At 40.8% G+C, this 20,108-nt stretch overlaps 1 protein-coding gene across 13 annotated transcripts in view; it reads right to left on the minus strand.

Annotated features, from left to right (window-relative positions):
* Window positions 1-20,108, minus strand: part of PLCB4 (phospholipase C beta 4) — a 422,070-nt gene that overhangs the window by 310,032 nt on the left and 91,930 nt on the right. The window contains exon 1 of one of the 13 annotated variants that reach the window (XM_086701704.1): window positions 276-557. The exons of the other annotated variants lie outside the window; for them this stretch is intronic. The gene's annotated coding sequence lies outside the window, so the exon portion shown is untranslated. Of the gene's footprint in view, window positions 1-275; window positions 558-20,108 lie in introns of those variants that run through there. 13 annotated transcript variants of the gene reach the window in all.

A 20,108-nucleotide genomic window follows, 5' to 3' on the forward strand; every position in this document is an offset into this window, starting at 1 on the left:
CTTAATTTTGTCTTGGGTTTCTCCGTTATTAGAAAGTCTGAAGAAAAAAAAATAATAAATAAAACAATCTTCGTAAAAAAGTTTGAGTGGCGTGAGAAATTTAAAGACAACAGTATTTTCTTTTCTACCACTACCCCTTCAGGGACCATGAAAGCAAAATTGTGGTAGCCCTCTACAAGCTATTTAAAAAAAAAAAAGCAAACTTACCCAAAACTACCCCCCTTTGTAAATCTTAACTGCCACTCATACAGCCATTTTTCAGTATGTTCTCTTACCTGAAAAGGAGAGAGTAGGATTTAGACTTCACCCAGTCAGAAGCAGGCTTTCGAGAGTATGCCTGATGCAGGCTGAGAAGTGCAGGGACGACCACTCTTTTTAGGATAAGCTCACTCTTTCCAGAAGGGAAGAAGGGGGGCAAGACGCTGGGGATGAGCAAGCTCCCGCACCAGCAAACGAACGTTAACAAGACTGGTCCTCTCTGCAGAGTCCCACCCCTTGGCCACAAAGTGAGAGGCCAGGCGAACAGTGCCCACAGCCACAACAAAATATCCAGACAGAGCGGCTAAGAGAGACGCTGTTCACCCTTCCAAGCAGAACAACAAATGCAAGCAAATGCTTTTTACAGGCATCTTGCCGAGGAGCTGCCCAGGAATGAGTAAGAGGCCCTGCACACCAGAAGTACCACTTGATCAGACGTTGGGGGTTATCAACAGGCAGGGTAAAATGTGCAACCTACCCTTGAACTCTTCCTGAAAACAAACCTTTAGGTTTTTTTCTATAAGGAAGGCCACAAAAGATTCAAGATACAAACGTTAAGGAAAGCAGAACCCAATGCCCACAATTGAGGAAATGTAGTAACTTACATGTTGCTGAGAACCTTTGTTTCCACTTCCCCATCTGGCTGCCACCTTTGCCTGTTTTCCTCCTTTATAATCCCACGGGGTTCAAGAAAGGAAATCAAACTTTTTGAACTTTCAGGTTACTAGTCATGTGGATGTAAAAAAAAGAATATCCAAAGTGAGATCTGGAGATCATCTCCCTTGCCTAGAGAGTGAAATAGACTTTTGTCCTCTAAATAGATCAAGAGGATTTTAATTCTACATCATGTTAAGATGCTAACACATACTTATACATACGGGATTTATCCACCCATCAGCACTAGCATGGCAATGAAAAAAAAAAAAATCAGCTTTTGCCAACATGTGCCAGAGAACATAAAACGTTTCACAAAACGACATTCCAGGGTAAAGTTTTAGGATGGTCAACCTACATGAACATCACTAGAATCCTATACTGCAGGATTTCTGAATTTTTAATATGTTCATATTCAATCTATTAAGTTTTTTGCATTGCTTTCCAAACTTACTTAATCACGAAACCCTTCGAGGGCCATTCAGAGAGAACTGTATCTCAGGAGACTAATTTGGGAAATGCTAATAACTAGATTCCACTTGCCAGTTTTTAAGCAACAAACCTGACATCGTGATTAGTTTCCAAAGCACTTAGAAAAGCTATTATCAGGCTTCCCATCTATCTCAACTTGCACTATAGCTCTGAAATTACAATGTGATCCATTTCCATATTACTCATCATCATCAGGCTAAACCTTTCTCAATGAAAGCATGTGGAATGGAAGCATACTACTATATTCAAGTTACACAGGAAAATAGGAGGTAGAGGATGGCATCTATCCTCAAGAAGCTGGACATGTTGCTTTAGACCTCAACAGTTATGATAGGGGGCACGCGGCTACACCATGGTTACCCATTTGTCTTCAAAAGTCGAATGTCAGACCTCAGATATTAACATCCAGCCAATGTATACTACAGAGAGGGCACCCCAGACAAAAATACTAACATCTAGCCAAGTGTAAGCATTAAGATCACCCAAATGCAATACCAATTGCATCCATATGTGCATAGGTCAGCCACTTTGACACACAGACTCACAAAGAGGAAAACGGAGTCATCTGCCACCAGCAGACCATGTGTAAACACCTGACTCCCACTTCAAACACTTCCGTTTATCTTGAATCTTAGGGTCCTGTAATCCCCACAGATCCCCACAGTCTACCGCCCTCATTTGTACGAAGAAGCAGGATTTCAGGATAGAACCAAAACAGACTGGTGGTTCACAGCTGTTGCACCGAGATAATTAAGTGAACTCTGAACTGTTGTCCAACCGCCCCAGCTACTCCAGAGCACACTACTCCACACAAGCAATTTTTCCCAACTATGTCATTTTAAAGGCGAAAATCTTCCTAAAATGAGTTACATTCCTCTAATCCTTCCAGTAAGATACTGAATATGATTTTTAAATTGCCTTAATTCATATAGATTCTACCGAATAGAATTCTCTATTAAAGAGACTAATACATTGAGAAACAATTATTTTACTTAAAAAATGATTCAAAGAATACAGGATGGTGTGATGTTTAGCAAGGAGCTTAATTTCCCTGAGCCTTATTTTCTTCGTCTGTAAAACAAGCAATAAAAATCACATAAAATAGTAATATCATGAGGCTGCATGAGAATCAAAAGAAAAATACAGCAGCGCCTGGGTGGCTCGGTCGATTGAGCATCTGACTCTTGATTTCTGCTCAGGTCACGATCTCATGGTTCGTGAGTTCGAGCCCCACATTGGGCTCCTCACTGACAGTGTAGAGCCTGCTTGAGATGGTCTCCCCCTCTCTCTGCCCCTCCCTCCCTCCAACAAATAACTTTAAAAAAAGAAAAATACAAACTCCAAAGCTCTGGACAAATTCAAGACACATATCATGCTATTACAGTATCTCAAGACATTCTTTTAGCCACTGTTTAGCAAAAACCAGGGAGCTAACCAGAGTCTCTGTTTACCATGAGGAACACCCATCTGTGTCTCATTATAATAAATGGATATAGGCTGAGATGTCTTAACCATTGTGAAAGTAACACAGGTTTGTTTAATTAAACAGTTCAGCCCACAGAAGACAAAATTAAAAGTAAAAACTCCATCTTTCATATTAATTACCACCACTGCTGAGTTTTAGCATGCATTCACCTGTAATCACTTTTAGGTGGCTCATATTCAAAACAGTTTCCTTCTAATGAATGAATCTATCCCATTTCAATTATGGTTTCTAATAACCAGGTGATCTAAATCCTATCATTTCATTTTTTCAGGCTTCCTGGTTTGATATTTTCCTTTGCTGTTCCTTTTTGGAATATACTTTAAATATGAAATGGAGCCAGGCAATGATGGTGTACAGCATGTTATGAAAAGGTTATAAATCTCACCACACACACACACACAAATAGTATTTGAAGTGATGAAGGTGTTAACGACCCTTATTTTAAAAGTCATTCGACAAGACACGTATTCAAATCACCACGTAGACCTTAAACCTACACAATGGTAATATACACCAATTATGACTCATTAAAGCTAGAAAATAAATACAGCCCTACTCAATAAATACAGCCATAAACAAAATTATGACTACACATGTGAAGTGTGTAAAAGGAACACAGCCCTCTGATACCTTTAACCTCTCCATTTTCTCCTTTTACGTTCAATTGACCAGTGCAATAATAAAAACATTCAAGAAAGAGGGGAGGGGAAGGTGTACACTTTATATTCAATTTTGTTTAAGTACACTCCACACCCAGCATGGAGCCCAATGCAGGGCTTGAACTAACAACCCCAGGATCAAGACCTGAGCTGAGATCAAGATTCAAATGCTTGGGCGCCTGAGTGGCTCAGTAAGCCTCTGACTTCGCCTCAGAGCATGATCTCACGGTTCTTGAGTTCAGCCCCTTAAGGAGCTGGCTCCCTGTTGTCAGGGATCCTGATCCTGTAGTCCCCCTCTCTCTGCCCTTCCCCCCACTCATGCATGTGCTCTCTCAAAAATAAATATTAAAAAAAAAAAAAAGACATTTAACCGACTGAGTCACCCAGGCACCCCTAAAGGTGTACATTTTAAACTTACACAATGTTATATGTCACTTCTATCTCAATAAATCTAGAAAATAAAGTCAATACAGGTATAGTAACTATGCAAAAAGAAAATTATAGATCTTAATATAAAAACAATATAACCAAGAGATTGGATGAAAAGATGAGAGGAAGTAGGACTGTTCATTTTTTTTTTTTAATTTTCATATCTAGGAGTCAACAGATACTGTATAAAGTTAGTAAATCAATGAATATAAGGTTTGTTATTACTCACAACTGTGATAATTATCACACACACAAAAAGACAGTTTTATACACTTAAATTATAGAAAGAAAAAAAGCGCGGATAACCCAAGACACAAAGAAAACCTCAAACTCTCGGAGCAAGCCCTGCTTCTGGGGAGACCCACCTGTGCCTTCAAGCTCTCTGTTCCAAGTAAGGGCTTTCTGCCTCAGCTTTGCAGAGCCCCCGCCAGTCGGGGCACTAGGGGAGCTGTGCTTGGACCTTCCTTGGAGTTGCTCCAAACATCACCAAATTCGGCAGACATGCTTTAGAGTGTGAACAATTAGGGGTTAGCCATTTCCTTCTCTCAGTGAAGATTACCCCCTCTCCACTTTTCCGTGAAGGTTTTCATCTTTGCAGTTCCAGGGAAAAGAATGGACACGTTCACCCAAATTCCCTTGAACCAGAAACCCCCACCTCCCAACTTGCTTGAAGTTTCTAATTGCTTTCTCCATTCTTTAGTTTTCCTGCCTCGCCACTGCCTCCCTCTAACCGCCTCTTCCCTTTCAAATCTCTCAGTGTCAAAATCAGCGGTGTGCTGAGCTAGGCTACACTGCCAGCAAAAAACAAGGGTGGGCCTCTCTTCCCACGTCCAGTGCTGGTGGGTGCACCTCACCATGGCAGTCTGCAGACAGTGCGAACCAAGTTTCCTGCCCCCTCCCCAGAGCCAGGTGTTAAGTGTTAACTAGCACACCACCAGAAATGCCTGGGAATTTAAAAAACAGGTTTTTTTTAGAACTGTGTGGAAAGGAAGAACGTAAGAATGTTTAATGAGAACAAGACTTCTATTTTGGCTTTTCTTAATGAGTTGATAGAGAGACAGCTTTACCTATTTGACACGGCCAGGTAAGCAGCCTCAACAAGACAGAGCAGTGTTACTGGAATACCATAAAACCAGTGAACATGAATGAAGGCTGTGTTTCCAGGGTAAACAGCACTCTTTACCAATTCCCTTTAGTATATATTATACAGCATCTTTCCCCGTAGTAGCTCTAAACTGTACATTAAGCCTATTTTTTGACTCTCAGTACTAAGGACTTTAAGGAAGTATCAGCATGTTCATATCCTGGGACATAACGAAGAAGAAAACTTTTAGGTTCAGGCAGATCTGCCTCTTTCCTTTCTCCTCCCTCTCCCCAAAATCCCAACACACACACACACACACACACACACATCACACTTCTACCTCCTTTCCCCCCCAAAAGTCTATTGATTAAAAAGTAAAACAATTAAAAAAAACCAATTATATAATAGCACCCTTGATCCTTTCAACCTCCGTAAAGATGGAATGGAAAGCCAAGGACTCTGTATACTCAAGGTAAAGTCAACACATTGTTCTAGGGAACAAAAGATAACTTAGCAGAGAGGATTATTTTAAAGCATGGTAAGGACATGCTAACAAACACTGCCAACTCTGTCTGCCTAGACCAACCACCTACTGAATCATGAAAGAAAGGACAAAAGCAAGAAAAAAACAGTCTTTGAAGAAATAAACTAAAATTAAAGATATGAACTTTGGGGCACCTGGGTGGCTCAGTCGGTTAAGCGTCTAACTTTGGCTCAGGTCATGATCTCACGGTTCATGGGTTTAAGCCCCGCGTCAGGCTCAGTGCTGACAGCCTGGAGTCTGGAGCCTGCTTCAAATTCTCTTTCTCTCTCTCTCTCTCTCTCTCTCTCTATCTGTCCCTCCCCTACTCCTGCGCGCGCTCTCTCTCTGTTCCTCCCCTACTCCTGCCCTCTCTCTCTCAAAGATAAATATTAAAACAATTTTTTTAAAAAAGATCATATGAACTTATATACTCACCAATGTTCCCCTCTTTGTTAGCTGCAATCAATGTCTTTCATGGCATCACTGGTTATCCCTATAAATGTCCTCTTTCAATATTATCAGTATCACTAAATCATAGCTAATTATCAGTAAAAATTGAAATAGTTATGTTTAAAGTTAGAATGGAATCCACAAACAAAAATGCTTCCTAAGTTCTTTTGTTTATATATTTTATCCTGCTCCAAGAAAAAAATATACAAAGCATAGCAGAAACACTGCCAGATATTATTCAAGACAGAGAACTTCATTTTTGTCTCACTCTTTAGAGTCAATAAAACACGATTCACTTCTCAGAACAGAGGTTGTGAACTGGCACTGCTCTACGCCACAAGCCAGACCTCCCTACCATCACCGTCTCGATGTTGGTAACCAACAGAGCCTGGCTTTTAAGGTAAGCTGGACAGCATCAAATGGTGGTTAAGGGTATCAGCTTGGAATCGGATACACCTGGGTTCACATCGGAGCTCTCTGATTTTGTCCAAGTTACTTATTAACCTCTCTACAGCTCTGCTTTCTCGTCTCTAAAATAGGAACAGAAATACCCACCTCACAGGGTCACTGAAAATTTTAAAATAAGAAAATCTACGACAAACACTCAGCATATCATCTGCTATATAGGAGGCACTCAACAAACTGGGATAATAAATTATTACCATCACTAATATTACTGCTTTTTCACAGCATGCCAACCACTCAGACAGCTGCCTCAAAAGTACAGTGGTTGGGGCCAGAGTTTCTGAAACTTTCACCTGCACACACAGTACCTAGGGATTCTGTTAAAAATGCAGTCATTCAGGAAGTTTGCAGTGGAGCCCGAACTCTACGGTTCTAGCCAACTCCCAGGTGATGCCAATGAAGCTAGTCTGGGAACCACACTTCAAATATTAAGGATTTGGACCACCTGGATATCCCCCTGCCCCAGCACTCCCCATCTCCATGAAAACACACAGACACACCCGGGTACAGCTTAGCTAAAATGCAAAACACTGAATCCACAATCCAACGTTACCTTCCCTATAAAAATAGAACTCTTTCCTTAAAAATGGTAAAAGCTATGAACCACTCGGGATAATTGCTAAATATAGAATACAATTATAAGAAAGGCAAGAGACTGCTTAACCTGGGGAAATCAGGCCTGGGTTCAAACTCTAGATGCACTGCACATACGAGCTCTTAGAGTGGTTTTGGATTAATTACAGACTCCTTATAAACTTCAATTTCCTTATTTGTAAAATGGGGATAATGGTATCTATAAAATATAAGACATCTCAAATAACAGTTGTCTCAAAAGTGCTTACTATTTATATGCATATCCCACGGCCTGACACATAGTAGGTGCTAAGAACGTGTCGGCTGCCTTTCTGTTCCGAACTGCACTGTTTTAATCACTTTCTAATATAATTCTGGCTTTCTTTCTGCTTTCACTCAACTTGGGTCCTTTGACTCTCTAGCAAACTATCTGAAGACCTGCTGCTACTAAAAGTCTTTTTCATGCTATTTCAAGCTGCCAGCATTAGTAATTTCCCAAGAGAAAGAACCTTATTTCCTAGTATGTTCTACTAATCCTCGAGACTGAAGTCTGGAAGAAAACTATCTGTTTTCCACATGGCTTCCCTTTATTCTAAGTCTCACAGGCTCTTTTTTCTTGCCTGACACAAAAAGGAAAGGAACAGAAGTCCTGGACATCTTTTTTTCTGTCTCTCAAGAGACTGTAACTATCTTTTTCAGTCAGGGAAACTTATTGTGAGAAACCAGTCACTCACTCCAAGATAACTCTCTGTATTCTCTTCCAGTTCCAAAAACTGGAATTGATTCTATTACTTAAGGTATAAAACACACACGTGCATGTGCGCACGCACACACACACACACACACATTTGCTGCCCTCCCCCCATCTTGTTGTGGTTTCCTGTCACTAAGCAACAATGATATGATGCCAAAAATATCAGTTGCCCAGTTTAACTCCGTTCCCTCATTGATCTGCCATATTACTTACTGAGTGCCTGCCAAGTGTATCCTGATGTGTAAACAGACATGACCCACACCCTTGAGGATCTAACTATCCTGACCTTCACTAATCTTATTCCTAAAACCAGGCCACACTTCTAAAGCTAGATCTGGTTTCCAAAACAGAGCCCGGGACAGAGTAGGACAACTACAGACTGCATCTAAATAAGCCACGACAAAACTGTTAGTGATCAGCCCTGGCCACAATCTACTAATGAAATGCATCAGGGCACCACACGATGAAATCTGCAAATAAAGGTGGTTTCCTCTAAGCCACCAAATAGTGGCCGATCCTGCCCACAACACAGTCCTGGCTGGAATGGCATGGCAGCCCCTCGGAGACCCAGACCCCACAGTAACGTTAGTGTGAACAGCGGTTCCCACAATCTGCCCCGACTTCTGCCTGACCGTGAGCACCTAACCAGGCTAAAATCTTACCAGAAGTTTTCTGAAGTTCACCAGCACACTGAACAGCAAACAGTGGTGACATTTCTCCAGCCACACAAGCCACGTTTAGGATCTTGATGCCTATTTGCAGCCATAATGCTTAATTTTAACATTTAACTATAATATTTTAAAAAAGAGGAAGCCAGTTTTTTCCCCCCATATTCAAGTCTATTAAAACTTTCATCAAGCTGAGCTCTCTTACAAGACTCATTGTACACAGAAGAGACACTGCTAATAGAATCATCTTGATTAAGAATTCATATAATGTAAAGAACATCAGAAAAACATAATCAGAATATGTGGAAATTATGCGATCAGATAATCAGCAAAACCTTCTGATGCAGATTAATTTATTGTTCACATTGATAACTCTAATTATGTCTGTGAATTGGAAGATCCCTTTTCGTTATATGAAAACACACTAAGTCTCCTCATTTATGTTAAACTGGGAGAAGAAAAGATACCTTTTACTTTTCCCAACAGAATAAAAAATATAATAATCCTATATTAATCATGGAGAGTGCATATATAAGGAAATGTCATCTTGGTAACCGAGAAAGGGATATTAGTCCCAATGATCCTCTGACGGGTGTTTGAAAGAGGTCCAAAGCTGTCTGATATTTCAAACCAACGGGTATGTGTCAAGGATGAAGCAAGGCTCGTTTAGGGCCATTTTCTAAGTAGTCTGTTTTAAAGTCCAGGGATAACCACACCTTCCTCTAAAGATAACAACTTAGGTAAAAATTACCCATGGTCCTTTCCACAGAGCAATCTGAAAGGTTTTCTAAGGACCAGATGAATACTTTAGGGTTAATAATTCAGACAATAGCTTTACTTGGATTGGCTGAACTAATACAAGCCTGAATTCATTTCAACATTCCTCTGCTTCACTTTCCCCAAGATAATTCTGAAGGCAGCACAACATCTTCATATTTTAGACAAGAGATTCCCAGGCTGTAGGAGCCACTGCCACGGGTAAACTGCAGGATGATTTGAGGTAGTATAAGGATTGAACCTAAAATAACACAGAATCTCCCAGCAGGAAAAGTGACTATCTCTCCTTCCCTTCTCTTCCCTTCCCTCCCCTCCCCTCGCCTCTGCCTCTGCCTCTGCCTCTGCCTTGCCTTGCCTTCCCCTCCCTTCTCTCCCCTCCCCTCCCCTTCTCTCTCTCTCTCTCTCTCTCTCTCTCTTTCTCTGTCTCTCTCTGTCTCTCACTGTCTCTCTCAATAAAGCAAGGGCAGGACTTTGACTCAGGGGTTTGGGGCAAACACTGGCATCTACTTAGGATTGAATGACACTATTTGGTTTTCATTTTTTACCTTTTATTGGATGTCTCTACTATTTCTGGCACCTAGAGTTTTCCATTTAAGGTAGTGATTTAGGGGCTCCTGGGTGGCTCAGTTGGTTGTGTCTGACTTCAGCTCAGGTCATGATCTCACGGTTTGTGGGTTTGAGCCCCATGTCAGGCTCTGTGCTGACAGCTCAAAGCCTGGAGCCTGCTTCAGATTCTGTGTCTCCCTCTCTCTGCCCCTCCCCTGCTCACACTCTGTCTCACTCTATCAAAAATAAATGAATGTAAAAAAAAAAAAAAAGGTAGTGATTTAATGTTTTCTTTTTAAGTACATTTATTTGTGACCAAAAAGGTGAAAAGCATTAAATAATACAGGTGGAATATATTCATGGTACAAAGCATAAATGACTGATACTTGGGAAATACCATAGTATAGGGATTAATGATATAAATAATGATATATTCAAACTTGATCCTCTGGCCTGTGAATTATAAGGTAAAAAGATTTCTTCATGGGCTCCTGTATAGGGAAAAAGAAATGCTCCTTCTGTTTTGTGTGGTTTATTTAAAAATGTAGCCAATTGAAAAGTGTTTTAAACCCATGTGATCCTCTGGAAGCCAGAAAGTCAAGTGCACCATCTTGAATTCCATTATATATTCCTTCCCTCTCTACTTAAAAGATCCCAATATTTTAATTACTAAGAGTTTAAAATGAGGATGCCATTCCTTTTCCATATGACACCAACCAAAATGTATTTACAACCAGGCATATGGCTCCTCCAACATTTTAACATTCTGCCCGATCCATGTAGCATCCCCAAAATGGCTGTTTTCTTGATATGGCTCCAGTAAATGACTTTTTGCTTAAATCAGAGCCACTTACACACAATGGCTTTTAAAAAATCTGCTTGAGGGGCACCTGGGTAGCTCAGTCAGTTAAGCATCTGACTTCGGCTCAAGTCATGATCTTGTTGCTCATGAGTTCAAGCCCCATGTCAGTCTCTGTGCTGGCAGCTCAGAGCCTGGAGCCTGCTTCAGATTCTGTGTCTCCCTCTCTCTCTCTGCCACTTTCCTGCTCTCTCTCTCTCTCTCAAAAATAAATTTTAAAAAACATTTAAAAATTTTTAAATAAAAAATCTTCTTGAATATTGCTATGGTCTGAATGTTTGTGTCCCCCAATACTCATAAAATCCTAACCCCCAAAAATGATGGGATTAGGAGGTGGAACCTTTGGGAGGTGCCTGGCTCAGGAGGCTGGAGCCTTAATGGATGGGATTAGTGCCTTATAAAAGAGGTTCCAGAGAGCTCCCTAGACCCTTCTACCATGAGAGGACACAAGCAGATGTATGCGATCCAGAAGAGGGCCTTCACCCCACAAAGCAGGCACCCTGATCTCAGACTCTCAGCCTCCAGAACTGTGAGAAGTACGTGTCTGTTGTTTATAAGCCACATTTATAAACATGCCATAAGTCTGTGGTATTTTGTTATCACCCAAATGGATGAAGACAAATATAAAAGCAAATGAGCCTCCCTTATTTATCTTTTTCTTCATATGATTTTCCCTCACCTGGGCTCCAGGGGAATTTCCTCCCTATGTTCATGTAGCTTAGTGTGACTCCCTTGAGTGAATCACAGAATGTAGTCGGGAAGCCACTTCCTATTCTTCACCCCACTCCAGTTTAATGGGCATTTTGGAATAAAATGAGGAAGGACAGACAATACTGCTCCGTGATACTGGTTTAGCTATCCACAGGGTTCGGCCAAGCTCCTAAAGGCGAGTTCACTGTCTGTGCCTAATGTGGCTTCCTGAACAATAAACTTTAATTGTCCCATTGAATCCCACAAATTATCATCTCTGCTGGAACCCAACTAGAAAAGAAGAAGAAATGACCCTGTATCTAATGTGAAGGAAAATGGTTAACAATGAAATTAATGATGATTGCAAATGTAACCTTCAAGATGCACAGAGCCAGTAATCCCTCCAAGAACAGATAATACAATCTGATTGCTTCTGAATGTCAAATGTACCTGCAAGAAATAGCTATGTAAATTTCCAGGGCAGGCTCTGTATGAAGAGTCCAAAGCTAATTTTTAAAATCTAAGTCATTGTTCCCATCCCTCTCAATTCTGTCAAATTAGACCTTTACTTCTCTCGTTTTTTAAATGACTACACACTCACACCTCTGAGGCAGTTCTTCAAACAGGACCATGGGGCCAGGTATGTGTGTGCAAAACCTCGGGTCTGTGAAACCTTGGCATGTTACTTAACCTTTTTGTCCCTTAGTTACATCATTTACGAATGGGATTAACAGTGCCCTACCTCATAGGTTTGTTGAAAACTGTACTCAGGGCTAGTGCCATGTCAATGTTAGATGTTATGAGTCATAGTCATATGTGGCCTTTACATGACTTCTTCAACGCACTGACATGGGTATCACCACATGCCCGTTTTAGGATAAGGAGACTGATTTCAGAGGGCCGTAACAAGGGCAATGTTTCAGAGTCTATCAGCCAAGAAATAGCATCATTTCTACCCTTTGCCCCACCTGAAGCACACTGAAGATTAAAAGCAAAAGCACCTACAGCAGATGACTGAAGGGGCACTGAAAACACATATAGAAACTTCTTTCTAATGACTGTCATTATGTTTTAAAGTGTTGATAATTTATTCTGACATTCCACAGTACATATGAATAGAACACTTTTACAGACTAAGATAAGGGGAATCAACCAATATACAGTCACCAGTTATTATGTTTGCTATTGGCTGGCTCAAACCACTCTCTCCTTACGTGTGACTGCTTGTCCATAGGGTTTTTATTAGTCTTGACAAAAGTGAGGAAGAGTAAGTGGGCATGACTGAGCTATAGCCTATTTGTGTCATGTGTCTTACTCCCTGATAGTTTCACAGGAAACGGAGCAATACCATTGTCCCAAAGTGCAACAAGTGATGTCACAGACCCACCTACACAAAAGTCTTACCCCCAGCTGGGTAATCAAATATATGCGTGAAATGTCGTTCTAGTTCCCACATGCTGCTAAGATCTGGCACAATACATGGCACATAGTAGTTGATCAATATTTGTTGAATGACATGAAGTAAGTGTGCTTATTTGACATTATTTCCTCTAGTAAAGGGGGCCAGAATGAAGCACATTCAGGAAGTCTATATTCTGATGAACATCAGCCCACTGAAGACCCCGTGGCTTATTCGGACACCACGCCAACAAAATTCACCTGTTTGTGTGTAACTCCAACATGTCAAAAGTTCTGGCCAAGGCATTACTATTACCATCCCAAATGTGGCACAACTGCTAATGATTACTCCATATCCATTCTCTTCTCCGTCAGTAAGACAACCTCAAGTGTGCTCAACGAAAGACTACATTTTCAGGCTGTCTTGCAGGTAGGTGTGACTATGTACATGAATGCTGGCCAACAAAGCACAAATGAAAGTGCCATAAGGAACTTCCAGGAAGGCTGCAGAATTTGAGGGGGCTGCCTCTCAACTGAGAAGGCTCCTTTCTTCTCACTACTTCCCTTTTGCTGCACATCTGGGCTGCGGACACGAGGGCCTGAACTAACCTGGCCCCGAGGGACCCTGAAAAGGGAGCCACATGGCTAGAATGGTAGGACACAAAGGTAGGAATCTGGGCTCCTGATCACTGCAGGACACGTTAGCGTGTCTAACTGAATTTGTGTGCTGTGAACTTTCCATCTTAAGTCATTGCTATTTTACATTTCCTGTTATAAACAGTCAAAATGAATCCTAACTGCGACATCAAATAGGGCTCCACAGAACACACTTTTAGGAATCCCTTATCTTATATCTTTCCAGACTTCTCGACACCATCAACCCTATTTTGAAAAATTATCTTTTACAAAGAAAAGGAGGCATTGCTTTATTTTACATAAAAAGAAACAGCAACCTACAGTATATATGAACTAACTTGGATTTGAATTTAAGAAAGAAAGAAAGAAAGCAAGCAAGCAAGCAACCTACTTTGCTATTCCCCAACAATGATGAACACCCACTTACCTAAACACCCATTTTGCTTGTGGGGCTTTAGTTGATTATCTGATCATTTCCTAATAAAGAGCAGAGAGTCAAATATCGGGAAGTGAAACTACCAGATGAATTCCATCCATGCACAGGTACCTCCCTTACTGTATCACTTAGCAAATGAAAACATATCTGGCTCCCCATCTTAACTGTTCCTCATGGCCCCTCTTTAAACATGCAATTATAAAGAAATTTATTTGTGTAGGCTTCTTCCTCGGGGAAATCCAGAAATCAAATTGCTTCGCCAACAAGGCCAGGAAAACAAATCATTTGTGTTGTGGCTGAGCCATAAGGCTCACATCATAAACACAAGCAGAGGCTGCACAGCTTTGCTCTCACAAAGCCATTTGGGAGAAGATTTTTATGGCAGCAGCTGAAATGTTTCTACCAAAACAACACCTACACTTTGCTAGAGTTATTTTCAGAAGAGTAGGTTTCCCCTACTGCTGTTTAAATTGTTGAAATGTTTAGTTAAAAGCGTCGGTTTGCAGGAGTCTGAGGCTGCAGCCCCAAGAGGGAACTTAGCTGCCACTTTGTGGCTGGGTAACCTAGGGCAGATGACTTAACCTCACTGACCTCAGGTCCTCCACAGAAAGTAGGAATCTGTGGACCCTAGAGAGTCGTCCAGTAATGATGAGGTAATACATGCTTAGCACAGTGGCTACCTAATGAGTGCTCCAAAAATTAAAGCTGTATTCTTTCTTATCAAATTTGATGTAAATTCCTTGATTACCTTGGGGAATTTTATTAATGTGGGTAAAGACCCACATTAATAAAAGAAAGGATAAGAACCACATGATCCTCTCAATAGATGCAGAGAAAGCATTTGACAAAATACAGCATCCTTTCTTGATAAAAACACTCAACAAAGTTGGGATAGAAAGATCATACCTCAAGATCATAAAGGCCATATACAAAAGACCCACAGCTAATATCATCCTCAATGGGGAAAAACAGAGAGCTTTTGCCCTAAGGTCAGGAACACGACAGTGATGTCCACTCTCACCACTGTTATTCAACATGGTATTGGAAGTCCTAGCCTCAGCAACCAGACAACACAAACAAATAAAAGGCATCCAAATTGGCAACGAGGAAGTCAAACATTTACTCTTCACAGATGACATGATATTCTATGTGGAAAACCCAAAAGACTCCACCAAAAATCTGCTAGAACTGATCCACGAATTCAGCAAAGTCGCAGGATATAAAATCAATGTACAGAAATCGGTTGCATTTCTATATATGAATAATGAAACAACGGGAAGAGAAATCAAGGAATAAATCCCATTTACAATTGCACTAAAAACCATAAAAACCAAGGAATAAAGCTGACCAAAGAGGTGAAAAATCTATACACTGAAAACTATAGAAAGCTTATGAAAGAAATTGAAGAAGACACAAAAAAATGGGAAAACATTCCATGCTTATGGATTGGAAGAACAAATATTGTTAAAATGTTAATGCTACCCAAAGCAATCTACATATTCAATGCAATCCCTATTAAAAGAACACCAGCATTCTTCACAGAGCTAGAACAAACAATCCTAAAATTTGCATGGAACCAGAAAAGACCCCGAATAACCAAAGCAATTCTGAAAAAGAAAACCAAAGCTGGAGGCATCACAATCTGGGACTTCAAGATGCATTACAAAGCTGTAATCATCAAGACAGTATGGTACTGGCACAAAAACAGACACTCAGATCAATGGAACAGAATAGAGAACCCAGAAATGGACCCACAAACATATGGCCGACTAATCTTTGACAAAGCAGAGAAGAATACCCAATGGAAAAAAGACAGTGTCTTCAGCAAATGGTGTTGGGAAAACTGGACAGTGACATGCAGAAAAATGAACCTGGACCACTTTCTTACACCATCCACAAAAATAAACTCAAAATGGATGAAAGACCTAAACTTAAGACAGGAAGCCATCAAAATCCTAGAGGAGAAAATAGGCAACAACTTATTTGACCTCAGCTGCAGCAACTTCTTACTTGACATGTCTCTGGAGGCAAGGGAAACAAAAGCAAAAATGAACTATTGGGATCTCATCAAGATAAAAAGCTTCTGCACAGTGAAGGAAACAATCAGCAAAACTAAAAGGCAACTGATGGAATGGAAGAAGATATTTGCAAATGACATATCAGATAGAGGGTTAGTATCCAAAATCTAGAAAGAACTTATCAAACTCAAAACCCAAAAATAAATAATCCAGTGAAGAAATGGGCAAAAGACATAAAAAGACACTTTTCCAAAGAAGACATCCTGATGGTTAACAGGCACATGAAAAAATGCTCAACATCACTCATCATCAGGGAAATACAAATCAAAACCACAATGAGATATCACCTTCACCTGTCAGCATGGCTAAAATTAACAACTCAGGCAATAACAGATGTTGGCGAGGATGTGGAGAAAGAGAAACCCTTTTGCATTGCTGGTGGGAATGCAAACTGGTACAGCCACCCTAGAAAATGGTATAAAGTTTCCTCAAAAAATTTAAAGTAGATCTACCCTATGACCCAGCAATAGCACTGCCTAGAATTTACCCAAGGGATGCAGGAGTGCTGATGCATAGGGGCACTTGTACCCCAATGTTTCTAGCAGCACTTTCAACAATAGCCAAATTATGGAAAGAGCCTAAATGTCCATCAACTGATGAATGGATAAAGAAACTGTGGTTTATATACACAATGGAATACTACTTGGCAATGAGAAAGAATGAAATATGGCCTTTTGTAGTAACATGGATGGAACTGGAGAATGTTATGCTAAGTGAAATAAGTCATACAGAGAAAGACAGATACCATATGTTTTCACTCTTATGTGGATCCTGAGAAACTTAGCAGAAGACCATGGGGAGCGAAAGGGGAAAAAAAAAAAGTTAGAGAGGGAGGGAGCCAAACCATAAGAGACTCTTAAAAACTGAGAATAAACTGAGGGTTGATGGGGGGTGGGAGGGAGGGAAAGGTGGGTGATGGGCATTGAGGAGGGCACCTGCTGGGATGAGCACTGGGTGTTGTATGGAAACCAATTTTACAACAAATTTCATATATAAAAAAAATTAAAAATAGAATTACCCTACGACCCAGAAATTGCACTACTAGGTATTTATCCAGAGGATACAGGAGTGCTGATTCGAAGAGGCACATGAACCCCAATGTTTATAGCAGCACTACTGACAACAGGCAAAGTATGGAAAGAGCCCAAATATCCACCAACTGATGAATGGATAAAGAAGATATGGTGTGTGTGTGTATGTGTGTGTGTGTGTGTGTGTGTGTGTATATATATATATATATATATATATATATATATATATATATTAGAATATTACTCAGCGATAAAAAAAAGAATGAAGTCTTGCTGTTTACAATAACGTGGCTGGAACTAGAGTGTATTATGCTAAGTGAAATAAGTCAGAAAAAGACAAATACCATGTTATTTCACTCACATGTGGAATTTAAGATACAACACAGATGAACATAATGGACGCAAAAATAATATAATAACAGAGAGGGAGACAAATCATAAAAGACTCTTAAATACAGAGAACAAAATGAGGGTTGCTGGTGGGTGTTAGTAGGGAAGGGCTAAAGGGGTCAGGAGTATTAAGGAGGAAACGTGTTGGGATGAGCACTGGGTATTGTATGTAGGTGGCAAATCACTAAATTCTACTCCTGAAATTATTATTAAACTATATGTTAACTAACTTGGATTTAAATTAAAAAAATAAAAGTATGTGACAGTAGCAAAGAAAGAAAGAAAGAAAGAAAGAAAGAAAGAAAGAAAGAAAGAAAGAAAGAAAAGAAAAAGATTTAAGGACCTACACATAAGCCATGGTTTAAAATCTTACCACCATTAATATAAAAGTCTAATGGTGGTAACTGTGTGTATGTAGAAGCCATAGAACACTATTATCCACAGACCACTTACCTAGCTCGTTGGGACCCTCTAGGATAGAGTCACAGCAAGGAAGTCACTAAAAACTCTGAATAACTAAACTAGACATCGTAAAGTCCATTTACTGGCTATATTTAACTTATTAATAATGATAAGATTGAGCGTTCACCACGCCCTGGGCACCGGGCAATACACTCATTGTGGATTAATTATTTCTCTTTCACAATTACACACCCGGAGATGTGCCATAGACACTGCAATGTGATAACAAGATCCGTACTTTAGGACTAAAGAGCTGATTTCCCCGCTGCTGCCAATCCTGCAGGCACAACACAGACAACAGCCCTCAGCTGAAGAAAGCTGTTCCATCCAAGCTCAAGCACTACTCTGAGCTACTCTGGGGTCTAAGGCTTCTGTTGAGATGGCCTTGCAACTCAACTTCTCCCTCTTCCCCAGTCCCAGATCCTTCCTTTCTCCTTCTTAGGTGTTGATCTAAGGAGAAAGCATAAGGACTTTATTTTTTCTCTTTCTCTTTTTTAGGCAGGCTCCATGCCCAACGTAGGGCTTGAACTCACGACTCTAAGATCAAGAGTTGCATGGTCTGCTGACAGAGCCAGCCAGGTGCCCCGGCACAGGGACTTTAATTACTTTCATTCTTCAGATGAAAAAAAAGTGAGTCTCAGAGAGGTTGAGAAACTTGCCCAGAGTTACACAGCCTTGGTATTTGAACCCAAGCATTCTGATGCCATGAGCCCAGGCTATAAATCATTCTGCTCTACTGGTCGCTGGAGTCTGTATTTCTTTGTCCTCACAGTAGACCTCAATAAGTGATTTAGAATGAGAGAGTTGTGACAGAAAACAACCTCCATGAACTTCTCAAAGACAACCAAGTAACACAAGCTACTTTACATTTTTCAAACCAAGGGATGGGTTTCAGAGTGACAGAATGGCTGACAGGCCACAGAGGGAACAGAGAGGCAGCCTGGACATCAACAACCATGGGATGCTGCTAGCTTGTGTAGGCCGGAGGGATAAGGGAAGGAAGTGGGGTTTTGAAAGCCAGGAGACTGGGCCCAACTGGCCAAGACTAGAACAGCAGCATAGGTTACTGTGGAAGAGCCAGAGGGCAGTCTGGTGGGGGCAGATGCTGGGCAAGAGACACACAGCTGTTCCTAGAGATACCAAATAAACAGAGAGAAACAAGGAGAGATACCCTTCTGTCTCCCCTTGCACACCAGGCAGCCAGGGAGCTCGGGAAACATGGTGCCCTGTAGCATGGAGAACAGGAGATGGTCAAGGAGTAGATCTAAGAACAACTCTTGTGTTTGAGCAGCCCGAAAATACAGCCTAAACATCAACTGGCAATGAGGTAGTATAGAGAAACACTCTGAAAATAAAATACAAAGCAGATCTGTCAAAACCTACTTTCATGGCAGGCCCACGACCTACATCCTCAGCAGCCCCCAAGCAAACAATAACAGCAATAATGACTCACTTACACGGCCCTTTACAAGGCGCACTGCTTAATTACTGCACAGTTCAATCACTGTAGTCTGAAAAAAATGATGCTGAGAAGTTTCAGTGATTCTGTTCAGTAAATCTGGGGAATAGATGCCAACATTCTGAAAGCATTTCCATCATAAAAATAGCAAGTTTACTGGACAATGCTTAAATGGGTAGAATTTCATGATCAAGATTTTACTTACGTAGAATGAATTGTTCCCCGCCACTGTGAGCTAAATTAGGTGTTAATGTAGCTCTATTCTGGAAGGCTAGATATGCCTTCACGATTTTATCTGCTGTCTGACAAAGTAGGAGCCAGAACACAAATTCTTTCCTCTCTTCTCAGAAGTCCTCTGCTGACTTCTGTCTGATGCAGCAGAAATTCTTGGGGGGAGGGAGGGAGGCGGAAGAGAGAAAAACTCCTAAAATGAAAACACATTACCAGGAATCTCCAAGACTCTTCCGCAGCACAGACAGTAACACAGGAGTGATACAAAGATTAGCATGGACCCTGTGCAAACTTGTGAAGCATTCCATATTTTGCTCTTCTTTTCTCATGTTCACAGGTGGGAAACAGGCTCTGATAAGTGAAATGACTTATCCAATCGAGGGCCCCTTCCCACTTCAAATTTTTCTTCCATCTCCAACTTTTCCTCCAAAAACATGGATCCCCAGTCACAATAGTCAGCAACCACTCAGGGTTTAAGTATCCACTTTGCCTCTCTGAAGACCTCTAACATCTATTTTAAAAATTATTTATGCTCTAGTCCCTCCAGAAGAAATGTTATTTGTTCATAAAGATTGTGAAGAAATGTTGGTCCCTTCCAACCCTATTTTGCCTTGCCCCTC

Source organism: Puma concolor, chromosome A3 (assembly GCF_028749965.1).
Source record: "Puma concolor isolate L17-30 chromosome A3, mPumCon1.1.hap2, whole genome shotgun sequence".
NCBI lineage: Eukaryota > Metazoa > Chordata > Mammalia > Carnivora > Felidae > Puma > Puma concolor.